Here is a 10,005-nt window from a genome sequence, read left to right as displayed (position 1 = left end):
TGGGGCTCCCCAGGGTGCAGCCCAGCAGGAGCTGGGAGGCCAGTAGGAGTGACAGCCAGGCTCAGCCCCAGTGCACACTCGCCCCTGCGCGCTTGGGCTCGCCCTCCCGTCTTCAGTTCTCCATGGTTTCCCTCCCTTGTGGAGGGACGGGAGCTCCAGGAACATGAGGGCTGTCAGAGGAGCTGAGGGCGTGGCCTGCTTCTCCGAAGTCTCTAAACAAGGACACGTTCACATGGGTAGGAGAGGACTTCAGTAAGTTCATGGATATTAGCATTTAAAGTGCACGGGCCAGGGTGGTGCTAACTTGCAATGATGGCATCCCATAGTGGAGAGCTGGTTCGAGTCCCAGCTGCTCAGCTTCGGATCCAGCTCTCTGCCAACAGGCCTGGGAAAGCAGTGGAAGATGGCCCCAATATGTAGGCCGCTGCTCCCGTATGGGAGTCACAGTTGGAATTCTGGTTCCTGACCTTCGCTTGGCATAGAACTGGACCTCAAGGACTTCTGGGGAATCAACCAGTAGATGAAGGATTTGTCTCTCTTTCACTGCCACTCTACATTTTGAATACATAATTCATTTTTTACATAATACATTTTTAAAATATTTATTTATTTATTTGAAAGTCAGAGTTACACAGAGAGAGGAGAGGCAAAGACAGAGAGAGAGGTCTTCCATCTGCTCGTTCACTCCCCAGATGGCCACAACCACCAGAGCTGTGCCGATCCAAAGCCAGGAGCCAGGAGTTTCTTCTGTGCCTGCAGGGTCCTGAGCGGGTCTCTGCCTGAGGATGGGGGCTGTGGAACCACCCATCTCCCCAGGAACACGGGGAAGCTTGCTGCCGCTGGGCGCCGGGGTCACAAACTGGAGCAAACTCCTTTCCATGGAACAATTTAATACAGGCTCAGCACCACCTGAGGGTGGCAGTGGGGGAGGGGGGCAGGGAGGAGAGTACAGTGGCTCCTGGCATGGCTGTTGTCTTCCAGTGTCAGGGTGTCCTGGCCCCAGGAAGAGCCTGGGCGGTGGGGGCTCAACCAAGTGCATAGGATGCCGTGAAGACACACGGAAGGCTGCTGCCCAGCCTGGGCAGGACAGATGCTGGACTCGGCCTCTCTTCTAGGAGGCACCCATCATCCAGGTGCCCTGTGGAATAGGAGGTAAGGAGGCCTCTGGCCAGGGAGGGCACGCGGGCCTGGTCTCCCAGCCCAGGGCTGGCTCTGGCCGGCTCCAGCCCGTGACTGTCCCCAGAGTGCGTGGGGCTGCCATGCCAGTAGGGGGAAGTCTTCAGCTGTGGCCCCCAGGCGGGGACAGCCTGCATGGGCCCTGGTTCTGGGGGCTCCGAGGCCCGTGGAGGAGCCCACATCCACAGGCCCTCCCGGCTGCCAGCGTCGGAGGAGTTGTCCTCCCTGTGCTCTGGCCTGCTGAGGTTAGGGAGACTGGCGCACTGGCACAGGCCTCCCCACCTCCTCGAGTACTCTGGAGACTCTGTGGGGTTGGCCGCAGCTGGAGACTCTGCGGTCCCCACAGGGGAGCCCAGGCCGAGGGGCTCTGGGCTGCCTTCCCAGCTCTCCTCCTCCTCCATGCCTTCCCTCTCGGCGATGCAGAGGCCAAAGCTTTCTGGAGGACGGATCATCACTGCACGAGTAGCGGGACCCCTGGTCTACTCCCACACTGCCACTGTGTCCTGAATGGTGATTTTGGCCTTCGGAGCAGTGGGGGCAGGAACGTGCATCTGGGAGACGCGTGCCTGCCCCAGGGTCCTGCTGCACCGTTTTATAGCCTTGGCTGCAAGAAGAGACACGGTTTGTTTACCACAGCCCCGGTCTGGCCTGCTCGGTGCTTGCCCCGACAAAACCCTGGGGTCCCCATCACCACGTGTGATGCTGTGGACTCTTCCAGGCTGCTGGCCCCAGACGGGAGGGTGTGTGCAGCCCGGGCCAGGGGAGCCCTGGGACACCACCGGCTCCTCCTGCACAGCCCCACAGGGTGGATGGCCCTGAACTCCCCACCTCACTCTCATCTCTGGGGACCCAGGCACCAACTCAGGACCCCATCACCTACCCCACCTGACCTGCTGCGCCCTAACAGTGCATTGGCTGATTTCCCGCATCTGAGTCCCTCCTACATGGCTGGAAAGGAACTGAGCCTAAGATGATGGGGGTGAGAGCTGGGGCTGTGGGGCAGACATGGAGATCGGTTTAGGCCCTTGGGAACAGGGAATGCAGTTTCTAAAGAGGTGGCAGGGGTGCCCTGTGTCCTCTGCCCCTGGACCACTGTCTCTTTCCTGGTGAGACTGGGCTGTCACTGCTACTGTCCCATGAGCACCCAAGGAGGCAGCATCTGGAGGCGCAGTGGGGTCTCCCCAGTGCCTGGACAGCCTGCACCTGGACCCCCACTTAGAGCCTCTAGAGCTGGGACAAGCCCATCTCTGCTCTGCATGGGGACCCAGGCGCTCAGGTCCTTGATGGCAGCAGCAGCAGGGGAGGAGTACAGGGACCCCTCCCCACCAGAGCCCAGAGGCCAGTGATGCTCCGGGTCCCGCTGACTTCTGTTGGCCCGAGGCTAGAGCTGCAGAGCCCACACTCAGTTGCCCTTGAGTTCTGCCGCGGGGGCCCCCAGCGCCTGCCTCTGTGCCCACCCCTGCTCACAGGAGTGCACTCGGCCCCCACAACTGGGCTCAGGGCACCTGGGCCTTACAGGAGTTCTCAGATGGCTGAAGGGGATTCTCTGCCGGACTGTTTCCCCCTCACTGCACAGGGTCTCCCACAGCCCCACCTCCCTCTAGCCCTGCCCACATCCAGGTGGGAACCCACCCACCTGTCCTAGGAGGGTCCTGTGTGCAGACAGTTGTGGTCATTGGGCCAGTATGTCTTGGGTATCAAGCCAAGCACTGGAGGGACTGCTCAGGGGCCAATTGACAGTGGGATGACCCTAGCCACTTCTCCTTGTGGTCTGTGGGGGCCTGGGATTGGGGATGCAACAGGGGGATTCTCAGTGCCCTCCTGAAGGGAACCCAGGCCTCCCAAACCCCCTCATCCCTCCCTCAAGTCCTGCTCACGAGGGACAGGCAGGGGGACCCCCAGCTCCTCCGTCCCCAGCAATCGGGCCTCTGTGGGCCCTGAGGACTCACTGCGATGGATCTTGAGGGCCGTGTATGCCATGGCTGGGAGCACGTGCTCGCCCTCCAGGATGTAGATGTCCCGCATCCTCAGAGCCAGGGGGAACGGCACCTGGGGACAGAGGCATTGGAGGACCCGCCGTCAGGGCCTCAGCAGGGCCCACAGGGGTGGGTGTGCAGTGTCACTACAGGGGACAGGGGGAGACTCCAGGAGCAGTGACCCAGGATATTGAGGATCTCTGTCTCTCTGCCTTTCAAAGAAATAGCAAGATCAATAGGGGCCTGTGCTCTGTACAGTAGGCTAAGCCTCCACCTGCCACACCGGCATCCTGTATGGGGCCAGTTTGCATCCCAGCTGCTCCTCTTCCAAGCCAGCTCTCTGCTTATGGCCTTGGGAAGCAGTGGGAGATAGCCCAGGTGCTTGGGCCCCTGCACCCCTGTGAGAGAGCTGGAAGAAGCTCCTGGCTTCTGACTTCTGATCAGCTCAGCTCCTGCCACTGCAGCCATTTGGGGAGTGAACCAGCAGAGGAAGACCTTTCTCTATGTCTTTCTCTGTCTATAACTCTACCTCTCAAATAAATAAAATATTTTTATTGAAGGACGGGGTGGAGCCAAGATGGTGGAATAGTGAGGGCACGCACCGATAGTCCAGGAAAATTTAGTTTAATAAAAGTGGAGTTATGGTAGCCTCAGAAAAAGGATCAGGAAAAAACTGCAGAGGAAACTCTTCCGGATCGAGTGGCTGTGACTCGGAGGACCTACTGGGAGAACAAGGTCGCCCACCGCGCGGAAGCCGAGCTGCAGGAGCTGCATGGTCTGCGCGCCAGTGCAGGAAGGGGAGTGGATGTCACACAGACACCAGCAGGGAGAGCAGGGACGCCCAGGGCTCTGAGTCCACACATCGGTGCTGGAAGGGGAGGTGAGCTCAGTAACCTGAGACATTGGCGGGGAAATGGCGGTCAGAATCTAGAGGGGAGCGGGAAAGTTCACCAGACTGACTACAGGAGAGAAGGAAAAAAGGTGGGGGGGGGGTACTGGTACAGAGGAGTTTCTCTCTCTGCCAACCTTGCAAAGGCAAGCAAGAGACAAAGAGCAGGCCTTCACTCTGGATTTAGATAACAACTAGGGAGAGCTAAGGAACTGAGTCACTACAATTCAGTAGCCTAGGCAACCCAGTGGGAGTCCAGAGGAGAAACAGAGCCTGCACAGACTCTTTGGGTAGAAGCCAGAGATCGGAAGCTAAATACCATCAATTCTGCACAGCAGTGCGGTGCGGTATTACTTACCTCCTAAATAAATAAATAAATAAAAAGGAGAGATTTACCACGCATAACCTGAGGGTGTCACCTTTGCACACCCGTAACCCAGAAGAACCAAGCAGAGCTATCAGGCCACACCCATCTCAAGCCTCCAAGGCTTCTCCAACAGCAGGCAGTCCACTTAACACAGACATAGTATTAAAAAACACACACACACACACACAGTGACGAAAGAAGAATTAACTATGCCAAGCAACAAACACAGAAATCGAGGGAACAAGATCAACGATGACACTATGATGCCTCCAAATAAACAAAACACCCCAAGCCAAGATTATGAAGATGATGAGATAGAAGAAATGCAAGATATGGATTTCAAAAAATTTATGATAAGAACATTTAGAAGTTTTCACAACACAACATATCAAAACTTATGGGATACAGCAAAAGCAGTATTGAGAGGCAAGTTAATAGCAATAGGTGCCTATATCAAGAAATTGGAAAGGTACCAAATAAATGAGCTTTCAGCACATCTCAAGGACCTAGAAAAACTGCAGCCAAACCACACCCAAATCTAGTAGGAGAAGAGAAATAATTAAAAGCAGAGAAGAAATTAACAGGATTGAATTCAAAAAAAACATTACAAAAAATCAGCCAAGTGAGAAGGTGGTTTTTTGAAAAAATAAACAAAATGGACACCCCATTGGCCCAACTAACTAAAAAAAGAAAAGACCCAAATCAATAAAATCAGAGATGAAAAAGGAAATGTAACAACAGACACCATAAAAAAGAAATAAAAAGAATCATCAGAAATTACTACAAGGACTTGTATGCCAGCAAACAGGAAAATCTATCAGAAATGGATAGATTCCTGGACACATGCAATCTACCAAAAGTGAACCATGAAGACATAGAAAACCTAAATAGACCCATAACTGAAAAAGAAATCGAAACAGTAATAAAGGCCCTCCCAACAAAGAAAAGCCCAGGACCAGATGGATTCACTGCTGAATTCTACCAGACATTTAAAGAAGAACTAATCCCATTTCTTCTCAAACTATTCAAACAATTGAAAAAGATGGAATCCTCCCAAATTCTTTCTATGAAGCCAGCATCACCTTAATCCCTAAGCCAGAGAAAGATGCAGCACTAAAAGAAAATTATAGACCAATATCCCTGATGAACATAGACGCAAAAATCCTCAATAAATTTCGCGCCAATAGAATACAACAACACATCAGAAAAATCATCCACCCAGACCAAGTGGGATTTATCCCTGGTATGCAGGGATGGTTCAACATTCGCAAATCAACCAATGTGATTCACCACATTAACAGACTGCAAAAGAAAAACCATATGATTATCTCAATTGATGCAGAGAAAGCATTCGATAAAATTCAACACCCTTTCATGATGAAAACTCTAAGCAAATTGGGTATAGAAGGAACATTCCTCAATATAATCAAAGCAATTCATGAAAAACCCATGGCCAGCATCCTATTGAATGGGGACAAGTTGGAAGCATTTCCACTGAGATCTGGCACCAGGCAGGGGTGACCACTCTCACCACTGCTATTTAACATAGTTCTGGAAGTTTTAGCCAGAGCCATCAGACAAGAAAAAGAAATTAAAGGAATACAAATTGAGAAGGAAGAAGTCAAACTATCCCTCTTTGCAGACAATATGATTCTTTACTTAGGGGATCCAAAGAACTCTACTAAGAGACTATTGGAACTCATAGAGGAGTTTGGCAAAGTGGCAGGATATAAAATCAATGCACAAAAATCAACAGCCTTTGTATACACAAGCAATGCCATGGCTGAGAAAGAACTGCTAAGATCAATCCCATTCACAATAGCTACAAAAACAATCAAATACCTTGGAATAAACTTAACCAAGGACGTTAAAGATCTCTACGATGAGAATTACAAAGTCTTAAAGAAAGAAATAGAAGAGGATACCAAAAAATGGAACAATCTTCCATGCTCATGGATTGCGAGAATCAACATCATCAAAATGTCCATTCTCCCAAAAGCAATTTATAGATTCAATGCAATTCCAATCAGGATACCAAAGACATTCTTCTCAGATCTAGAAAAAATGATGCTGAAATTCATATGGAGGCAAAAGAGACCTCAAATAGCTAAAGCAATCTTGTACAACAAAAACAAAGCTGGAGGCATCACAATACCAGATTTCAGGACACACTACAGGGCAGTTGTAATCAAAACAGCATGGTACTGGTACAGAAATAGATGGATAGACCAATGGAACAGAATAGAAACACCAGAAATCAACCCAAACATCTACAGCCAACTTATATTTGATCAAGGATCTAAAACCAATTCCTGGAGCAAGGACAGTCTATTCACTAAATGGTGCTGGGAAAACTGGATTTCCACGTGCAGAAGCATGAAGCAAGACCCCTACCTTACACCTTACACAAAAATCCACTCAACATGGATTAAAGACCTAAATCTACGACCTGACACCATCAAGTTATTAGAGAACATTGGAGAAACCCTTCAAGATATTGGCACAAGCAAAGAGTTTCTGGAAAAGACCCGGGAGGCACAGGCAGTCAAAGCCAAAATCAACTACTGGGATTGCATCAAATTGAGAAGTTTCTGTACTGCAAAAGAAACAGTCAGGAGAGTGAAGAGACAACCGACAGAATGGGAAAAAATATTTGCAAACTATGCAACAGATAAAGGTTAATAACCAGAATCTACAAAGAGATCAAGAAACTCCACAACAACAAAACCAACAACCCACTTAAGAGATGGGCCAAGGACCTCAATAGACATTTTTCAAAAGAGGAAATCCAAATGGCCAACAGGCACATGAAAAAATGTTCAAGATCACTAGCAATCAGGGAAATGCAAATCAAAACCACAATGAGGTTTCACCTCACCCCGGTTAGAATGGCTCACATACAGAAATCTACCAACAACAGATGCTGGCAAGGATGTGGGGAAAAAGGGACACTAACCCACTGTTGGTGGGAATGCAAACTGGTCAAGCCACTATGGAAGTCAGTCTGGAGATTCCTCAGAAACCTGAAGATAACCCTACTGTTCGACCCAGCCATCCCACTCCTTGGAATTTACCCACAGGAATTTAAATTGGCAAACACAAAAGCAGTCTGCACCCTAATGTTTATTGCAGCACAATTCACAATAGCCAAGATCTGGAACCAACCTAAATGCCCATCAACGGTAGACTGGATAAAGAAATTATGGGATATGTACTCTTTAGAATACTATACCGCAGTAAGAAACAATGAAATCCAGTCATTTGCAACAAAATGGAGGAATCTGGAACACATCATGCTGAGTGAAATAAGCCAGTCCCAAAGGGACAAATATCATATGTTCTCCCTGATCGGTGACAACTGACTGAACACCAAAAAGGAAACCTGTTGAAGTGAAATGAACACTATGAGAAACGGTGACTTGATCAGCATAGCCCCGATTGTTAATGAACAACTTAATACATTATCCCTCTTAGTATTTTTTTTGTCTGTTCTACTTAATATGACTGGTTTAATTCTGTAATTAATACACAGTTATTCTTAAGTGTTGAAATTTAACTGAAATGTGATCCCTGTTAAACATAAGAGTGGGAATAAGAGAGGGAAGAGATGTACAATTTGGGACATGCTCAAGCTGACTTGCCCCAAATGGTAGAGTTAGAAACATACCAGGGGACTCCAATTCAATCCCATCAAGGTGGCATGTACCAATGCCATCTCACTAGTCCAAGTGATCAATTTCAGTTCACAATTGATCATAATGAAAGCTCTAAGAGTCAAAGGGATCACATAAACAAGTCTAGTACCTGCTAATACTAACCGATAGAATAAAGGGGAGAGTGATCCAACATGGGAAGTGAGATACTCAGCAGACTCATAGAATGGCAGATGTCCTAAACAGCACTCTGGCCTCAGAATCAGCCCTAAAGGCATTCGGATCTGGCTGAAAAGCCCACGAGAGTATTTCAGGCATGGAAAGCCAAGACACTCTGGCAAAAAAAAACAAAAACAAAAACAAAAAACCCTAAATGAAAGATCTCTGTGAGTGAGATCCCAGTGGAAAGAACAGGTCTTCAAAGAAGGAGGTACCTTTCTCTGAAGGGAGGAGAGAACCTCCACTTTGACTATGACCTTGTCTAAACAAGATAGGAGTCGGAGAACTCAAAAGGCTTCCATAGCCTTGGAAACTCATGACTGGAGCATAGGGAGATTATGATGCCATAAACAGGAGTGTCAATTTGTAAAGTCAACAACAGGAGTCACTGTGCACTTACTCCTCATGTAGGATCTCTGTCCTTAATGTGCTGTACAGTGAGATTTAATGCTATAACGAGTACTCACACAGTATATTTCACTTTGTGTTTCTATGGGGGTGCAAACTGTTGAAATCTTTACTTAATGTATACGAAACTGATCTTCTGTAAAAAAAAAAAAAAAAAAGAAATTATCAATTCCCAACTTGACTCTCACTGGGATGAAACATGACAATAGGTCTGATCTGATCTGATTTCATCATCATTTAAAAAATCATTATTTTTTACTGTATGTTTCTGTGTGGGAGCAAACTGTTGAAATCTTTACTTAATGTATGCTAAACTTATCTTCTGTATATAAAGAGGATCGAAACTGAATCTTGATGTGAAAGGAAGGGGAGAGGGAGTGGGAAAGGGGAGGGCTGCGGGTGGGAGGGACATTATGGGGTGAAGCCATTGTAATCCATAAGCTGTACTTTGGAAATTTATATTCATTAAATAAAAGTTAAAAAAAATATTTTTATTTTTATTTTTATTTTTTTGACAACCAGAGTAGGACAGAGAGAGAGAGAGGGAGAGAGAGAGAGACAGGTCTTCCTTTTTCCGTTGGTTCACCCCCCAAGGGGCTGCCACGGCCAGCACGTTGCAGCCGGTGCACTGTTCCATTCTGAAGCCAGGAGCCGGTGCCTCCTCCTGCCATGCAGGTGCAGGGGCCAAGCACTCAGGCCATCCTCCACTGTACTCCCAGGCCACAGCAGAGAGCTGGTCTGGAAGAGGAGCAACTGGGACAGAATCCTGCGCCCTGACTGGGACTAGAAACCAGGGTGCCGGCGCTGCAGGCAGAGGATTAGCCTAGTGAGCCACAGGGCTGGCCAATAAAATCTTTTTAAAAAAAGATAAATAAAGGACTAGTACTGTGGTTCAACGGATTAGGGCCTAGGCCTGTGGTGCCAGCATCCCGCATCCCATGTGGGTGCTAGTTCAGATCTTGGCTGCTCCACTTCCAATCCAGCTCTATGCTATGACCTGGGAAGGCACTGGAGGATGGCCCGGGTCCTTGGGCCCCTGTGCCCATGTGGGAGGCCCAGGGAAGGTTCCTGGCTCCTGGCTTCAGGTCAACTCAGCTCTGGCCATTTCAGCTGGTTGGGCAGTGGACCAGTAGATGAAAGACTTCTCTCTCTCTCTCTGTCTCTCCTTCTCTCTCTGACTTTCAAATAGATAAATAAATCTTTTTTAAAAAAGATAATTAAAGTTTTAAAACTGTAGAAGGAATGATGGAAAAAGTGAACCTCACTGTAGCAAATTCAGAATGCCTGATAGGGCCTGGCGCTGTGGTGTTGCAAGTA

The 10,005-nt window shown here is 48.6% G+C and overlaps 1 long non-coding RNA gene across 1 annotated transcript; it reads right to left on the bottom strand.

Moving 5' to 3' along the window:
• Nucleotides 1-590: 590 nt before the first annotated feature.
• On the bottom strand, nucleotides 591-3,229 carry LOC149120867 (uncharacterized). The gene is made up of 2 exons (XR_016224942.1): nucleotides 3,126-3,229; nucleotides 591-1,780 (listed from the first exon to the last, which is right to left on the bottom strand). It is a non-coding gene; the product is annotated as an uncharacterized LOC149120867 (long non-coding RNA).
• Between the last annotated feature and the right edge of the window lie 6,776 nt (nucleotides 3,230-10,005).

The sequence above is a fragment of the Oryctolagus cuniculus genome, chromosome 18 (assembly GCF_051225735.1).
Source record: "Oryctolagus cuniculus isolate XC-2025 breed Fujian yellow rabbit chromosome 18, ASM5122573v1, whole genome shotgun sequence".
Classification (NCBI taxonomy): Eukaryota; Metazoa; Chordata; class Mammalia; order Lagomorpha; family Leporidae; genus Oryctolagus; species Oryctolagus cuniculus.
The sequence above is the reverse complement of the archived record's forward strand: the minus strand, read 5'-3'. Positions and strand labels throughout refer to the sequence as shown.